The 14,859-nt window shown below is 49.1% G+C and overlaps 25 non-coding genes and 1 pseudogene across 25 annotated transcripts; all 26 read left to right on the top strand.

The window, feature by feature from the left end:
- The first annotated feature begins 60 nt into the window (after positions 1–60).
- Positions 61–174, top strand: LOC136680093 (U5 spliceosomal RNA). The gene has a single exon (XR_010796815.1). It is a non-coding gene; the product is annotated as a U5 spliceosomal RNA (small nuclear RNA).
- A 235-nt stretch (positions 175–409) lies between these two features.
- LOC136680144 (U2 spliceosomal RNA) lies at positions 410–600 on the top strand. Its single transcript, XR_010796862.1, has one exon. It is a non-coding gene; the product is annotated as a U2 spliceosomal RNA (small nuclear RNA).
- Positions 601–907: 307 nt separating this feature from the next.
- Positions 908–1,021, top strand: LOC136680094 (U5 spliceosomal RNA). The gene has a single exon (XR_010796816.1). It is a non-coding gene; the product is annotated as a U5 spliceosomal RNA (small nuclear RNA).
- Positions 1,022–1,256: 235 nt separating this feature from the next.
- LOC136679901 (U2 spliceosomal RNA) lies at positions 1,257–1,447 on the top strand. The gene has a single exon (XR_010796634.1). It is a non-coding gene; the product is annotated as a U2 spliceosomal RNA (small nuclear RNA).
- Positions 1,448–1,752: 305 nt separating this feature from the next.
- Positions 1,753–1,866, top strand: LOC136680095 (U5 spliceosomal RNA). Its single transcript, XR_010796817.1, has one exon. It is a non-coding gene; the product is annotated as a U5 spliceosomal RNA (small nuclear RNA).
- Positions 1,867–2,101: 235 nt separating this feature from the next.
- Positions 2,102–2,292, top strand: LOC136679902 (U2 spliceosomal RNA). The gene has a single exon (XR_010796635.1). It is a non-coding gene; the product is annotated as a U2 spliceosomal RNA (small nuclear RNA).
- Positions 2,293–2,598: 306 nt separating this feature from the next.
- Positions 2,599–2,712, top strand: LOC136680096 (U5 spliceosomal RNA). The gene has a single exon (XR_010796818.1). It is a non-coding gene; the product is annotated as a U5 spliceosomal RNA (small nuclear RNA).
- A 235-nt stretch (positions 2,713–2,947) lies between these two features.
- Positions 2,948–3,138, top strand: LOC136679903 (U2 spliceosomal RNA). Its single transcript, XR_010796636.1, has one exon. It is a non-coding gene; the product is annotated as a U2 spliceosomal RNA (small nuclear RNA).
- A 306-nt stretch (positions 3,139–3,444) lies between these two features.
- LOC136680098 (U5 spliceosomal RNA) lies at positions 3,445–3,558 on the top strand. Its single transcript, XR_010796819.1, has one exon. It is a non-coding gene; the product is annotated as a U5 spliceosomal RNA (small nuclear RNA).
- A 235-nt stretch (positions 3,559–3,793) lies between these two features.
- Positions 3,794–3,984, top strand: LOC136679904 (U2 spliceosomal RNA). The gene has a single exon (XR_010796637.1). It is a non-coding gene; the product is annotated as a U2 spliceosomal RNA (small nuclear RNA).
- A 307-nt stretch (positions 3,985–4,291) lies between these two features.
- LOC136680099 (U5 spliceosomal RNA) lies at positions 4,292–4,405 on the top strand. The gene has a single exon (XR_010796820.1). It is a non-coding gene; the product is annotated as a U5 spliceosomal RNA (small nuclear RNA).
- A 235-nt stretch (positions 4,406–4,640) lies between these two features.
- LOC136679905 (U2 spliceosomal RNA) lies at positions 4,641–4,831 on the top strand. Its single transcript, XR_010796638.1, has one exon. It is a non-coding gene; the product is annotated as a U2 spliceosomal RNA (small nuclear RNA).
- Positions 4,832–5,138: 307 nt separating this feature from the next.
- On the top strand, positions 5,139–5,252 carry LOC136680100 (U5 spliceosomal RNA). The gene has a single exon (XR_010796821.1). It is a non-coding gene; the product is annotated as a U5 spliceosomal RNA (small nuclear RNA).
- Positions 5,253–5,487: 235 nt separating this feature from the next.
- On the top strand, positions 5,488–5,678 carry LOC136679907 (U2 spliceosomal RNA). Its single transcript, XR_010796640.1, has one exon. It is a non-coding gene; the product is annotated as a U2 spliceosomal RNA (small nuclear RNA).
- Positions 5,679–5,984: 306 nt separating this feature from the next.
- LOC136680101 (U5 spliceosomal RNA) lies at positions 5,985–6,098 on the top strand. Its single transcript, XR_010796822.1, has one exon. It is a non-coding gene; the product is annotated as a U5 spliceosomal RNA (small nuclear RNA).
- Positions 6,099–6,333: 235 nt separating this feature from the next.
- Positions 6,334–6,524, top strand: LOC136679908 (U2 spliceosomal RNA). Its single transcript, XR_010796641.1, has one exon. It is a non-coding gene; the product is annotated as a U2 spliceosomal RNA (small nuclear RNA).
- Positions 6,525–6,830: 306 nt separating this feature from the next.
- LOC136680102 (U5 spliceosomal RNA) lies at positions 6,831–6,944 on the top strand. The gene has a single exon (XR_010796823.1). It is a non-coding gene; the product is annotated as a U5 spliceosomal RNA (small nuclear RNA).
- A 235-nt stretch (positions 6,945–7,179) lies between these two features.
- LOC136679909 (U2 spliceosomal RNA) lies at positions 7,180–7,370 on the top strand. The gene has a single exon (XR_010796642.1). It is a non-coding gene; the product is annotated as a U2 spliceosomal RNA (small nuclear RNA).
- Positions 7,371–7,677: 307 nt separating this feature from the next.
- LOC136680104 (U5 spliceosomal RNA) lies at positions 7,678–7,791 on the top strand. The gene has a single exon (XR_010796825.1). It is a non-coding gene; the product is annotated as a U5 spliceosomal RNA (small nuclear RNA).
- Positions 7,792–8,026: 235 nt separating this feature from the next.
- LOC136679910 (U2 spliceosomal RNA) lies at positions 8,027–8,217 on the top strand. Its single transcript, XR_010796643.1, has one exon. It is a non-coding gene; the product is annotated as a U2 spliceosomal RNA (small nuclear RNA).
- A 305-nt stretch (positions 8,218–8,522) lies between these two features.
- Positions 8,523–8,636, top strand: LOC136680105 (U5 spliceosomal RNA). The gene has a single exon (XR_010796826.1). It is a non-coding gene; the product is annotated as a U5 spliceosomal RNA (small nuclear RNA).
- Positions 8,637–8,871: 235 nt separating this feature from the next.
- Positions 8,872–9,062, top strand: LOC136679911 (U2 spliceosomal RNA). Its single transcript, XR_010796644.1, has one exon. It is a non-coding gene; the product is annotated as a U2 spliceosomal RNA (small nuclear RNA).
- A 306-nt stretch (positions 9,063–9,368) lies between these two features.
- LOC136680106 (U5 spliceosomal RNA) lies at positions 9,369–9,482 on the top strand. Its single transcript, XR_010796827.1, has one exon. It is a non-coding gene; the product is annotated as a U5 spliceosomal RNA (small nuclear RNA).
- A 235-nt stretch (positions 9,483–9,717) lies between these two features.
- Positions 9,718–9,908, top strand: LOC136679912 (U2 spliceosomal RNA). Its single transcript, XR_010796645.1, has one exon. It is a non-coding gene; the product is annotated as a U2 spliceosomal RNA (small nuclear RNA).
- A 306-nt stretch (positions 9,909–10,214) lies between these two features.
- LOC136680107 (U5 spliceosomal RNA) lies at positions 10,215–10,328 on the top strand. Its single transcript, XR_010796828.1, has one exon. It is a non-coding gene; the product is annotated as a U5 spliceosomal RNA (small nuclear RNA).
- A 235-nt stretch (positions 10,329–10,563) lies between these two features.
- LOC136679977 (U2 spliceosomal RNA) lies at positions 10,564–10,630 on the top strand (annotated as a pseudogene).
- The last annotated feature ends 4,229 nt before the right edge of the window (positions 10,631–14,859 follow it).

Raw genomic sequence — 14,859 nt, forward strand, 5'->3', positions numbered from 1 at the left:
CCCTCCGCAAGAGTCTTAGACCTCCAGCAGAGGAGCGGAAGGCCTGCCGTTAGCCGTCATATCTCGGGTTTCTCTTCAGTCACGTACAAATCTTTCGCCTTTTACTAAAGATTTCCGTGGAGGGGAACGTTGACGAGTTTTGTGTATTTTTGAAGGCTCTGTTGCTGCAGAGCTACACATTTTCTTCCTGTATAATGACAGAGCGACAGCCGTCTTTGGAGCACGCCTTGCCACAAGTTCCTGTAGCAGCAGCTCTTAGCTTCTGTTTGCAGTTCTTGGTGGGAGGAGCCTCCGGTGTGGTGGTGGTGTCTGAGTGGGAGGGGTCAAGGTCTGACGACCAGGTTTAAATACCCTCCAGTAGTTGCTGGTTTGCGGCAGGGTGCTCCGGGCCGGCCGGGCCTTTCCGGTTATCGCTTCTCGGCCTTTTGGCTAAGATCAAGTGTAGTATCTGTTCTTATCAGTTTAATATCTGATACGTCCTCTATACGAGGACTACATATTAAATTGATTTTTTGAGCAGGGAGACGGAAGAGGGGCTTGCTCCGTCCGCTCCACGCATCGACCCGGTATTGCAGTACTTCTGGGAACGGTGCACCTCCTTAAACTGGTTAAAAGTCAGAAAGAAATAAGTTAGGACATGGGTACGGCTTTATGATGTTGCCTTCTCGAGGCTGTTCTCTTTTTAATCTGTTTCATGGTTTTCCCTCCATTTTTCTTCTTTTTTTTTTTTTTTTTTTTTTTTTAAATACAAATCTATGATCTCATGTTTTTCTCGTCTGTGTTGACCTCTAATTGGCGTGTTAATTTATGCACAGATTATCCCACCCTGACCTTTGTTCAGTCTGCACCCTCCGCAAGAGTCTTAGACCTCCAGCAGAGGAGCGGAAGGCCTGCCGTTAGCCGTCATATCTCGGGTTTCTCTTCAGTCACGTACAAATCTTTCGCCTTTTACTAAAGATTTCCGTGGAGGGGAACGTTGACGAGTTTTGTGTATTTTTGAAGGCTCTGTTGCTGCAGAGCTACACATTTTCTTCCTGTATAATGACAGAGCGACAGCCGTCTTTGGAGCACGCCTTGCCACAAGTTCCTGTAGCAGCAGCTCTTAGCTTCTGTTTGCAGTTCTTGGTGGGAGGAGCCTCCGGTGTGGTGGTGGTGTCTGAGTGGGAGGGGTCAAGGTCTGACGACCAGGTTTAAATACCCTCCAGTAGTTGCTGGTTTGCGGCAGGGTGCTCCGGGCCGGCCGGGCCTTTCCGGTTATCGCTTCTCGGCCTTTTGGCTAAGATCAAGTGTAGTATCTGTTCTTATCAGTTTAATATCTGATACGTCCTCTATACGAGGACTACATATTAAATTGATTTTTTGAGCAGGGAGACGGAAGAGGGGCTTGCTCCGTCCGCTCCACGCATCGACCCGGTATTGCAGTACTTCTGGGAACGGTGCACCTCCTTAAACTGGTTAAAAGTCAGAAAGAAATAAGTTAGGACATGGGTACGGCTTTATGATGTTGCCTTCTCGAGGCTGTTGTCTTTTTAATCTGTTTCATGGTTTTCCCTCCATTTTTCTTCTTTTTTTTTTTTTTTTTTTTTTTAAATACAAATCTATGATCTCATGTTTTTCTCGTCTGTGTTGACCTCTAATTGGCGTGTTAATTTATGCACAGATTATCCCACCCTGACCTTTGTTCAGTCTGCACCCTCCGCAAGAGTCTTAGACCTCCAGCAGAGGAGCGGAAGGCCTGCCGTTAGCCGTCATATCTCGGGTTTCTCTTCAGTCACGTACAAATCTTTCGCCTTTTACTAAAGATTTCCGTGGAGGGGAACGTTGACGAGTTTTGTGTATTTTTGAAGGCTCTGTTGCTGCAGAGCTACACATTTTCTTCCTGTATAATGACAGAGCGACAGCCGTCTTTGGAGCACGCCTTGCCACAAGTTCCTGTAGCAGCAGCTCTTAGCTTCTGTTTGCAGTTCTTGGTGGGAGGAGCCTCCGGTGTGGTGGTGGTGTCTGAGTGGGAGGGGTCAAGGTCTGACGACCAGGTTTAAATACCCTCCAGTAGTTGCTGGTTTGCGGCAGGGTGCTCCGGGCCGGCCGGGCCTTTCCGGTTATCGCTTCTCGGCCTTTTGGCTAAGATCAAGTGTAGTATCTGTTCTTATCAGTTTAATATCTGATACGTCCTCTATACGAGGACTACATATTAAATTGATTTTTTGAGCAGGGAGACGGAAGAGGGGCTTGCTCCGTCCGCTCCACGCATCGACCCGGTATTGCAGTACTTCTGGGAACGGTGCACCTCCTTAAACTGGTTAAAAGTCAGAAAGAAATAAGTTAGGACATGGGTACGGCTTTATGATGTTGCCTTCTCGAGGCTGTTCTCTTTTTAATCTGTTTCATGGTTTTCCCTCCATTTTTCTTCTTTTTTTTTTTTTTTTTTTTTTTTAAATACAAATCTATGATCTCATGTTTTTCTCGTCTGTGTTGACCTCTAATTGGCGTGTTAATTTATGCACAGATTATCCCACCCTGACCTTTGTTCAGTCTGCACCCTCCGCAAGAGTCTTAGACCTCCAGCAGAGGAGCGGAAGGCCTGCCGTTAGCCGTCATATCTCGGGTTTCTCTTCAGTCACGTACAAATCTTTCGCCTTTTACTAAAGATTTCCGTGGAGGGGAACGTTGACGAGTTTTGTGTATTTTTGAAGGCTCTGTTGCTGCAGAGCTACACATTTTCTTCCTGTATAATGACAGAGCGACAGCCGTCTTTGGAGCACGCCTTGCCACAAGTTCCTGTAGCAGCAGCTCTTAGCTTCTGTTTGCAGTTCTTGGTGGGAGGAGCCTCCGGTGTGGTGGTGGTGTCTGAGTGGGAGGGGTCAAGGTCTGACGACCAGGTTTAAATACCCTCCAGTAGTTGCTGGTTTGCGGCAGGGTGCTCCGGGCCGGCCGGGCCTTTCCGGTTATCGCTTCTCGGCCTTTTGGCTAAGATCAAGTGTAGTATCTGTTCTTATCAGTTTAATATCTGATACGTCCTCTATACGAGGACTACATATTAAATTGATTTTTTGAGCAGGGAGACGGAAGAGGGGCTTGCTCCGTCCGCTCCACGCATCGACCCGGTATTGCAGTACTTCTGGGAACGGTGCACCTCCTTAAACTGGTTAAAAGTCAGAAAGAAATAAGTTAGGACATGGGTACGGCTTTATGATGTTGCCTTCTCGAGGCTGTTCTCTTTTTAATCTGTTTCATGGTTTTCCCTCCATTTTTCTTCTTTTTTTTTTTTTTTTTTTTTTTTAAATACAAATCTATGATCTCATGTTTTTCTCGTCTGTGTTGACCTCTAATTGGCGTGTTAATTTATGCACAGATTATCCCACCCTGACCTTTGTTCAGTCTGCACCCTCCGCAAGAGTCTTAGACCTCCAGCAGAGGAGCGGAAGGCCTGCCGTTAGCCGTCATATCTCGGGTTTCTCTTCAGTCACGTACAAATCTTTCGCCTTTTACTAAAGATTTCCGTGGAGGGGAACGTTGACGAGTTTTGTGTATTTTTGAAGGCTCTGTTGCTGCAGAGCTACACATTTTCTTCCTGTATAATGACAGAGCGACAGCCGTCTTTGGAGCACGCCTTGCCACAAGTTCCTGTAGCAGCAGCTCTTAGCTTCTGTTTGCAGTTCTTGGTGGGAGGAGCCTCCGGTGTGGTGGTGGTGTCTGAGTGGGAGGGGTCAAGGTCTGACGACCAGGTTTAAATACCCTCCAGTAGTTGCTGGTTTGCGGCAGGGTGCTCCGGGCCGGCCGGGCCTTTCCGGTTATCGCTTCTCGGCCTTTTGGCTAAGATCAAGTGTAGTATCTGTTCTTATCAGTTTAATATCTGATACGTCCTCTATACGAGGACTACATATTAAATTGATTTTTTGAGCAGGGAGACGGAAGAGGGGCTTGCTCCGTCCGCTCCACGCATCGACCCGGTATTGCAGTACTTCTGGGAACGGTGCACCTCCTTAAACTGGTTAAAAGTCAGAAAGAAATAAGTTAGGACATGGGTACGGCTTTATGATGTTGCCTTCTCGAGGCTGTTCTCTTTTTAATCTGTTTCATGGTTTTCCCTCCATTTTTCTTCTTTTTTTTTTTTTTTTTTTTTTTTTAAATACAAATCTATGATCTCATGTTTTTCTCGTCTGTGTTGACCTCTAATTGGCGTGTTAATTTATGCACAGATTATCCCACCCTGACCTTTGTTCAGTCTGCACCCTCCGCAAGAGTCTTAGACCTCCAGCAGAGGAGCGGAAGGCCTGCCGTTAGCCGTCATATCTCGGGTTTCTCTTCAGTCACGTACAAATCTTTCGCCTTTTACTAAAGATTTCCGTGGAGGGGAACGTTGACGAGTTTTGTGTATTTTTGAAGGCTCTGTTGCTGCAGAGCTACACATTTTCTTCCTGTATAATGACAGAGCGACAGCCGTCTTTGGAGCACGCCTTGCCACAAGTTCCTGTAGCAGCAGCTCTTAGCTTCTGTTTGCAGTTCTTGGTGGGAGGAGCCTCCGGTGTGGTGGTGGTGTCTGAGTGGGAGGGGTCAAGGTCTGACGACCAGGTTTAAATACCCTCCAGTAGTTGCTGGTTTGCGGCAGGGTGCTCCGGGCCGGCCGGGCCTTTCCGGTTATCGCTTCTCGGCCTTTTGGCTAAGATCAAGTGTAGTATCTGTTCTTATCAGTTTAATATCTGATACGTCCTCTATACGAGGACTACATATTAAATTGATTTTTTGAGCAGGGAGACGGAAGAGGGGCTTGCTCCGTCCGCTCCACGCATCGACCCGGTATTGCAGTACTTCTGGGAACGGTGCACCTCCTTAAACTGGTTAAAAGTCAGAAAGAAATAAGTTAGGACATGGGTACGGCTTTATGATGTTGCCTTCTCGAGGCTGTTCTCTTTTTAATCTGTTTCATGGTTTTCCCTCCATTTTTCTTCTTTTTTTTTTTTTTTTTTTTTTTTTAAATACAAATCTATGATCTCATGTTTTTCTCGTCTGTGTTGACCTCTAATTGGCGTGTTAATTTATGCACAGATTATCCCACCCTGACCTTTGTTCAGTCTGCACCCTCCGCAAGAGTCTTAGACCTCCAGCAGAGGAGCGGAAGGCCTGCCGTTAGCCGTCATATCTCGGGTTTCTCTTCAGTCACGTACAAATCTTTCGCCTTTTACTAAAGATTTCCGTGGAGGGGAACGTTGACGAGTTTTGTGTATTTTTGAAGGCTCTGTTGCTGCAGAGCTACACATTTTCTTCCTGTATAATGACAGAGCGACAGCCGTCTTTGGAGCACGCCTTGCCACAAGTTCCTGTAGCAGCAGCTCTTAGCTTCTGTTTGCAGTTCTTGGTGGGAGGAGCCTCCGGTGTGGTGGTGGTGTCTGAGTGGGAGGGGTCAAGGTCTGACGACCAGGTTTAAATACCCTCCAGTAGTTGCTGGTTTGCGGCAGGGTGCTCCGGGCCGGCCGGGCCTTTCCGGTTATCGCTTCTCGGCCTTTTGGCTAAGATCAAGTGTAGTATCTGTTCTTATCAGTTTAATATCTGATACGTCCTCTATACGAGGACTACATATTAAATTGATTTTTTGAGCAGGGAGACGGAAGAGGGGCTTGCTCCGTCCGCTCCACGCATCGACCCGGTATTGCAGTACTTCTGGGAACGGTGCACCTCCTTAAACTGGTTAAAAGTCAGAAAGAAATAAGTTAGGACATGGGTACGGCTTTATGATGTTGCCTTCTCGAGGCTGTTCTCTTTTTAATCTGTTTCATGGTTTTCCCTCCATTTTTCTTCTTTTTTTTTTTTTTTTTTTTTTTTAAATACAAATCTATGATCTCATGTTTTTCTCGTCTGTGTTGACCTCTAATTGGCGTGTTAATTTATGCACAGATTATCCCACCCTGACCTTTGTTCAGTCTGCACCCTCCGCAAGAGTCTTAGACCTCCAGCAGAGGAGCGGAAGGCCTGCCGTTAGCCGTCATATCTCGGGTTTCTCTTCAGTCACGTACAAATCTTTCGCCTTTTACTAAAGATTTCCGTGGAGGGGAACGTTGACGAGTTTTGTGTATTTTTGAAGGCTCTGTTGCTGCAGAGCTACACATTTTCTTCCTGTATAATGACAGAGCGACAGCCGTCTTTGGAGCACGCCTTGCCACAAGTTCCTGTAGCAGCAGCTCTTAGCTTCTGTTTGCAGTTCTTGGTGGGAGGAGCCTCCGGTGTGGTGGTGGTGTCTGAGTGGGAGGGGTCAAGGTCTGACGACCAGGTTTAAATACCCTCCAGTAGTTGCTGGTTTGCGGCAGGGTGCTCCGGGCCGGCCGGGCCTTTCCGGTTATCGCTTCTCGGCCTTTTGGCTAAGATCAAGTGTAGTATCTGTTCTTATCAGTTTAATATCTGATACGTCCTCTATACGAGGACTACATATTAAATTGATTTTTTGAGCAGGGAGACGGAAGAGGGGCTTGCTCCGTCCGCTCCACGCATCGACCCGGTATTGCAGTACTTCTGGGAACGGTGCACCTCCTTAAACTGGTTAAAAGTCAGAAAGAAATAAGTTAGGACATGGGTACGGCTTTATGATGTTGCCTTCTCGAGGCTGTTCTCTTTTTAATCTGTTTCATGGTTTTCCCTCCATTTTTCTTCTTTTTTTTTTTTTTTTTTTTTTTTAAATACAAATCTATGATCTCATGTTTTTCTCGTCTGTGTTGACCTCTAATTGGCGTGTTAATTTATGCACAGATTATCCCACCCTGACCTTTGTTCAGTCTGCACCCTCCGCAAGAGTCTTAGACCTCCAGCAGAGGAGCGGAAGGCCTGCCGTTAGCCGTCATATCTCGGGTTTCTCTTCAGTCACGTACAAATCTTTCGCCTTTTACTAAAGATTTCCGTGGAGGGGAACGTTGACGAGTTTTGTGTATTTTTGAAGGCTCTGTTGCTGCAGAGCTACACATTTTCTTCCTGTATAATGACAGAGCGACAGCCGTCTTTGGAGCACGCCTTGCCACAAGTTCCTGTAGCAGCAGCTCTTAGCTTCTGTTTGCAGTTCTTGGTGGGAGGAGCCTCCGGTGTGGTGGTGGTGTCTGAGTGGGAGGGGTCAAGGTCTGACGACCAGGTTTAAATACCCTCCAGTAGTTGCTGGTTTGCGGCAGGGTGCTCCGGGCCGGCCGGGCCTTTCCGGTTATCGCTTCTCGGCCTTTTGGCTAAGATCAAGTGTAGTATCTGTTCTTATCAGTTTAATATCTGATACGTCCTCTATACGAGGACTACATATTAAATTGATTTTTTGAGCAGGGAGACGGAAGAGGGGCTTGCTCCGTCCGCTCCACGCATCGACCCGGTATTGCAGTACTTCTGGGAACGGTGCACCTCCTTAAACTGGTTAAAAGTCAGAAAGAAATAAGTTAGGACATGGGTACGGCTTTATGATGTTGCCTTCTCGAGGCTGTTCTCTTTTTAATCTGTTTCATGGTTTTCCCTCCATTTTTCTTCTTTTTTTTTTTTTTTTTTTTTTTTTAAATACAAATCTATGATCTCATGTTTTTCTCGTCTGTGTTGACCTCTAATTGGCGTGTTAATTTATGCACAGATTATCCCACCCTGACCTTTGTTCAGTCTGCACCCTCCGCAAGAGTCTTAGACCTCCAGCAGAGGAGCGGAAGGCCTGCCGTTAGCCGTCATATCTCGGGTTTCTCTTCAGTCACGTACAAATCTTTCGCCTTTTACTAAAGATTTCCGTGGAGGGGAACGTTGACGAGTTTTGTGTATTTTTGAAGGCTCTGTTGCTGCAGAGCTACACATTTTCTTCCTGTATAATGACAGAGCGACAGCCGTCTTTGGAGCACGCCTTGCCACAAGTTCCTGTAGCAGCAGCTCTTAGCTTCTGTTTGCAGTTCTTGGTGGGAGGAGCCTCCGGTGTGGTGGTGGTGTCTGAGTGGGAGGGGTCAAGGTCTGACGACCAGGTTTAAATACCCTCCAGTAGTTGCTGGTTTGCGGCAGGGTGCTCCGGGCCGGCCGGGCCTTTCCGGTTATCGCTTCTCGGCCTTTTGGCTAAGATCAAGTGTAGTATCTGTTCTTATCAGTTTAATATCTGATACGTCCTCTATACGAGGACTACATATTAAATTGATTTTTTGAGCAGGGAGACGGAAGAGGGGCTTGCTCCGTCCGCTCCACGCATCGACCCGGTATTGCAGTACTTCTGGGAACGGTGCACCTCCTTAAACTGGTTAAAAGTCAGAAAGAAATAAGTTAGGACATGGGTACGGCTTTATGATGTTGCCTTCTCGAGGCTGTTCTCTTTTTAATCTGTTTCATGGTTTTCCCTCCATTTTTCTTCTTTTTTTTTTTTTTTTTTTTTTTAAATACAAATCTATGATCTCATGTTTTTCTCGTCTGTGTTGACCTCTAATTGGCGTGTTAATTTATGCACAGATTATCCCACCCTGACCTTTGTTCAGTCTGCACCCTCCGCAAGAGTCTTAGACCTCCAGCAGAGGAGCGGAAGGCCTGCCGTTAGCCGTCATATCTCGGGTTTCTCTTCAGTCACGTACAAATCTTTCGCCTTTTACTAAAGATTTCCGTGGAGGGGAACGTTGACGAGTTTTGTGTATTTTTGAAGGCTCTGTTGCTGCAGAGCTACACATTTTCTTCCTGTATAATGACAGAGCGACAGCCGTCTTTGGAGCACGCCTTGCCACAAGTTCCTGTAGCAGCAGCTCTTAGCTTCTGTTTGCAGTTCTTGGTGGGAGGAGCCTCCGGTGTGGTGGTGGTGTCTGAGTGGGAGGGGTCAAGGTCTGACGACCAGGTTTAAATACCCTCCAGTAGTTGCTGGTTTGCGGCAGGGTGCTCCGGGCCGGCCGGGCCTTTCCGGTTATCGCTTCTCGGCCTTTTGGCTAAGATCAAGTGTAGTATCTGTTCTTATCAGTTTAATATCTGATACGTCCTCTATACGAGGACTACATATTAAATTGATTTTTTGAGCAGGGAGACGGAAGAGGGGCTTGCTCCGTCCGCTCCACGCATCGACCCGGTATTGCAGTACTTCTGGGAACGGTGCACCTCCTTAAACTGGTTAAAAGTCAGAAAGAAATAAGTTAGGACATGGGTACGGCTTTATGATGTTGCCTTCTCGAGGCTGTTCTCTTTTTAATCTGTTTCATGGTTTTCCCTCCATTTTTCTTCTTTTTTTTTTTTTTTTTTTTTTTTAAATACAAATCTATGATCTCATGTTTTTCTCGTCTGTGTTGACCTCTAATTGGCGTGTTAATTTATGCACAGATTATCCCACCCTGACCTTTGTTCAGTCTGCACCCTCCGCAAGAGTCTTAGACCTCCAGCAGAGGAGCGGAAGGCCTGCCGTTAGCCGTCATATCTCGGGTTTCTCTTCAGTCACGTACAAATCTTTCGCCTTTTACTAAAGATTTCCGTGGAGGGGAACGTTGACGAGTTTTGTGTATTTTTGAAGGCTCTGTTGCTGCAGAGCTACACATTTTCTTCCTGTATAATGACAGAGCGACAGCCGTCTTTGGAGCACGCCTTGCCACAAGTTCCTGTAGCAGCAGCTCTTAGCTTCTGTTTGCAGTTCTTGGTGGGAGGAGCCTCCGGTGTGGTGGTGGTGTCTGAGTGGGAGGGGTCAAGGTCTGACGACCAGGTTTAAATACCCTCCAGTAGTTGCTGGTTTGCGGCAGGGTGCTCCGGGCCGGCCGGGCCTTTCCGGTTATCGCTTCTCGGCCTTTTGGCTAAGATCAAGTGTAGTATCTGTTCTTATCAGTTTAATATCTGATACGTCCTCTATACGAGGACTACATATTAAATTGATTTTTTGAGCAGGGAGACGGAAGAGGGGCTTGCTCCGTCCGCTCCACGCATCGACCCGGTATTGCAGTACTTCTGGGAACGGTGCACCTCCTTAAACTGGTTAAAAGTCAGAAAGAAATAAGTTAGGACATGGGTACGGCTTTATGATGTTGCCTTCTCGAGGCTGTTCTCTTTTTAATCTGTTTCATGGTTTTCCCTCCATTTTTCTTCTTTTTTTTTTTTTTTTTTTTTTTTAAATACAAATCTATGATCTCATGTTTTTCTCGTCTGTGTTGACCTCTAATTGGCGTGTTAATTTATGCACAGATTATCCCACCCTGACCTTTGTTCAGTCTGCACCCTCCGCAAGAGTCTTAGACCTCCAGCAGAGGAGCGGAAGGCCTGCCGTTAGCCGTCATATCTCGGGTTTCTCTTCAGTCACGTACAAATCTTTCGCCTTTTACTAAAGATTTCCGTGGAGGGGAACGTTGACGAGTTTTGTGTATTTTTGAAGGCTCTGTTGCTGCAGAGCTACACATTTTCTTCCTGTATAATGACAGAGCGACAGCCGTCTTTGGAGCACGCCTTGCCACAAGTTCCTGTAGCAGCAGCTCTTAGCTTCTGTTTGCAGTTCTTGGTGGGAGGAGCCTCCGGTGTGGTGGTGGTGTCTGAGTGGGAGGGGTCAAGGTCTGACGACCAGGTTTAAATACCCTCCAGTAGTTGCTGGTTTGCGGCAGGGTGCTCCGGGCCGGCCGGGCCTTTCCGGTTATCGCTTCTCGGCCTTTTGGCTAAGATCAAGTGTAGTATCTGTTCTGGGCAAATACTATGACTGATAGCGATAGTCGGCCGGCCCGAGTGGTGCGGCTTAGGCATACTGTTCGTGTGGAACTGCTGCAGGATGCTGGGGACGATGTGAAAAAGAGATTTGGATGGGACTGGTTAGTACTACGAATTCTTCGAGATGTCTGCGATCTCTCACCGTCAAGGATCTTCTGCATACAGGATTTTTCCAAGGCTGGGTTTTTGGACGTGACTTTCGCATCGTTTACAGACTGTTCAACATGTTTTGAGAAGTGCTGTCAGCAACAAGATCAGGAAGTGCTCAGAGGACTACGCCTGATCCCACTTTTCGCTATGGACGAGGTTCCGGTAACTGTCCATATGTACAACCCTTTCGTAAAGGATGAGGATATCCGGACATTTCTAGGACGTTTCTGTTCATCGGTCTCTCCTGGAGAACGACTGAAAGGAAGGTTCGGGATTTGGAATGGGAAGCGGCGGTTCTTTGTCCGGCTGCGGGCAGATCCAGCGTTTTCGGGAGGCCTCGTACATCCGCCAGGAAGTTTTTCCATCGGCCCACATCGAGGCTTCTTGCACTACCCGGGACAGCCTGAATACTGCAGACGATGTGGGGCCCGGGGTCACTCCAAAGACGCCTGCACTGGAGGCAGGTGTAGATTCTGTGGCGCAGAGGAGCATACGACAGCCGAGTGCGGAGCTCCAAAAGCATGCAGCCTGTGTGGAAACCATGACCATTTGTATAGGGACTGCCCTGCACGGACCAGGCTTTTTAGTGATCTCTTCAAAGTCCCAGCAGTCTTTAAGATACTGGATGGAGGACCTAGCATGGGAGAAGCAGAAGTGGAAAAGTCAACTGGTTCAGCAGAAGTTGTTGTGCCGGGGACGTCTGGGGTGAACCCACAAAGGCCCGTGGAGGGGAAGACCGGAGAAGTGGGGTCTGAGGCTGTTCCGGGGACTTCCAGGGCAAATTTGTCGGGGAATGTGCAGAAGAGGTCTGAGGTGATGGGGACTAAGTCCGCAACAGAGGAGGTGGCAGGTCGTGAGGCGCCAAAGGCAGCCCTGGCAGAGACAGCCATCCCGCAAGCCCTTGCGGGAACCCCCGTGAAACAACTGGGGGAGCGTGCGGACATGGGTGAATGTGAAGAGATGGTGGGGGTGGAGGTCAATGCTAAGGAGCCAGTGGAAAATGCACAAGCTCCTTTGCCCACCGAGGCTCGGAGTGAGCAGCGGCCAGGAGAAGATGGGCAGGGGAACTCTTGGTCCCCTCTGGAATGGGCTGGAGCCTCCGGGGACATGGATCAACTCCCGAGCATACAGGTCCTAGACTGGGCTGATCTGGTAATCTCGGAAAGCCCAGTTGCCACAGAAGGGGACAGTGAAATGGAGACAGAGGAGGGAGGGGTTTTGTTCAGGAGCCATTCGTCAAGGAATAAGGACTTTAAGGACGAGGATAGATCAGCCAAGAGGAGCCGTCTGGAGGTGGTTCGAGAGTTTGACCTCGTCCCAGTCGAGATGGGGGAAGCTGCCAGCACAAGTACAGAGGTAGATAAGCAACAGAGGACTGAAGGGCCGGAGTTCCCTGAACATAACCGGTCACCATTTTCACAAAGAGAAGGAGAGGGTGAGGGAAGCAGGGGAAGTCCAGGGACTGGGGAGGCAGGTGGGCTAGAAGAGGTGGGTTGGAAAGAAGTGGTCTCAAGGCGGGTGGGGAAGGGGGTAGGGAGGGGGAGAGCCAAAGGTGTGGAGGGGGATCATGGAAAACGGTTGGGGAGAGGAGGTGGGGATAAGGAATAGGGGGTTTTGTGAGGTTCAGTGTTATTTTGGGGGGATGGGGCCTTTTTTTTGGGGGGGGTTTGTTTTTGAACCGTGTTGCTCTATACCAGTCTATTCTTCCTGTTATTTTTTTTTCAAATGGATAAGCTCGCAGTTGCCACACTAAATGTAAGGGGCATTAGGCAGGCACTCAAGAGGACGGCGGTATTCTTGAGTCTGCGTGATGTCCTGTTTGACCTGTGCTTCCTGCAGGAATGCCATGTAAAATCAAAGGCAGATGAGGTCTCCTTCGCCAGGGACTGGACGTTGGGGCCATCGGTCTGGGGTGTCGGGGAGGGAAACGGAGATGGTGTGGGAATCCTGTTTAAAACATGCGACTTCCTAGTGACCGACGTCCAGTCGCCTGTGCCAGGTAGAGTGCTCTGCGTGGACGGTGAGTGGAGAGGGATCGGGTTCAGGGCCATTGCAATTTACGCACCCCCTGGGAAGGGTAGGCGGCGAGGTTTTTTTCAAATCTTGGAGCCCCTTCTCCACACGAACAGGTTCCTATTAGTAGGTGGGGATTTTAATGTTGAGCCAGATGTGGAGAGGGGGTGTCACCTAGCTCAAGTGTTGCGGGGGGCAGGGCTGGTAGATGCTTTCAGGGTGGTCGAGCCGAGAGCATCTGGTCACACCTGGGCCAATTCCCGGGGGGACTCTTCAAGGCTCGACCTCCTGTTGGTGGCTGAAGGGTCCCAGGTGTTGAGTTATGCCGCTGAACCGTTCTGGGGGTCAGACCATTGCTTAGTGTCAGCAGAAATCCTTGTTGAGGGAGGACAGAGAGGGAGAGGTCTGTGGAGAATGAATAGAGGTTTTCTCCAGGACCCCTCCTTCCTTCAAATATTTGGAGTTTTATATGGGGAATGGAGACGTTTGAAGGTGCTCTACACTTCGATGGCAGAGTGGTGGGAGGACCTTAAGAAAAGGGTCGCCACTCTGTGTCGTTGGTGGGGGCAAGAAAAGGTAAGGAGAAGGAAGGAGCACATCAGGCGATGGTCCGAAGAGCTACAGGCAGCTTGGCAGGGGGGAAACAGGGAGAGATTGAGGGAAGCAAGTGAGGAGCTGCGAGCTTTTTATGAGAAGGAAGCAAAGGCTTTTTGTTTCCAGGCAGGGAGGCAGAAGTTGGAGATGGATGAGAGGCCAACGCGTTTCTTTTTTGAATCGATTAAAACCCGCCAGCGACGATCACACATAGAGGGGTTGAGGGATGGGGGGCGGGTGGATGCATCCGTGGAGGGGATGTTGGGGATAGCGGAGGCGCATTTCACCTCTCTTTTTGGGACTGGACCCCCTGGGGAGGGGGGGGTAAACGACTATGGGTTCTTGGAGGCAGTCAGCGGGCGTTTGGTGGAGGAGGAGGCAGTTCAGCTTGAGGGGGAAATCAGAGTAGAGGAGGTCCAAAGGGCCATGCTCTCCCTGAGGTGTGGCACGGCCCCTGGGGGGGATGGCTTGCCAGTAGAATGGTACAGGACTCTTTGGCCCTTACTTGGGAAAGACTTGGTGGACGTGTACAGGGAAGCAGTAGAACGAGGCATATTGCCTCCCTCAGCACGGGTTGGCCATGTCACCCTTCTTTACAAGCGGGGGGACAGGGCCGACCTTGCAAACTGGAGGCCGATAACGTTGCTCAACGTGGATTACAAGATCTTGGCCAAGGTTTTGTGTCAGCGGCTGAGTGGGGTCATGGAGACAGTCATTCACCCCGACCAGACCTGCGGGGTGCCCGGTCGCAGGATAAGTATGAACCTGGCCTTGATAAGGGATGCCCTGGCCTGGGCAGAGCAGCGACAAGTGCCCTTGGCTTTGCTCAGCCTGGACCAGGAGAAAGCTTTCGACCGGGTTCAACACGAGTTCATGTTTGCCGTTCTAGATCGGATGGGTTTTACTAGGCCCTTTGTAGATCTGGTCCGGCTGATGTACAACGGTGTGACCAGTAGAGTGGGGGTGAATGGTTTTTATACACGTCCGGTCAAGCAGCAAGGAGGAGTGAGGCAGGGTTGTCCCATGTCCCCGCTGCTCTACGTCCTGTACCTAGAACCACTGATGGAGCGACTCCGGAGGGAGCCGTCCTTTCAGGGTTTGCATGTTCCAGGGGGAAGTGGGAGGAGGGCAAAGGTTTCTGTTTATGCGGATGATGCAACACTCTTCCTTTCCTCTGAAAAGGATTTTAATGCGGTTGGTCAGGTACTGAAGGAGTTCTCGAACGTCTCCGGGGCCCGAATCAACAGGGCTAAATCGGCTGTGATGTTCGTTGGGGCATGGGCACGCAGGCAGGAAGTTCCCGGGGGCTTCTCCTTATGTGCAGATGGGCTTAGGATTCTGGGGGTAGTCTTCTGGAGGGAAGACTGCGCTCAGAAGAATTGGGAAGCAGTCCTCAGGAAAATACGGATGAGGGCGGAGTTTTGGAGTCGTAGGGACCTCTCGCTTTCTGGTCGGGTGCTGGCGGCAAAC

This window comes from Hoplias malabaricus, unplaced genomic scaffold, assembly GCF_029633855.1.
Source record: "Hoplias malabaricus isolate fHopMal1 unplaced genomic scaffold, fHopMal1.hap1 scaffold_132, whole genome shotgun sequence".
Classification (NCBI taxonomy): Eukaryota; Metazoa; Chordata; class Actinopteri; order Characiformes; family Erythrinidae; genus Hoplias; species Hoplias malabaricus.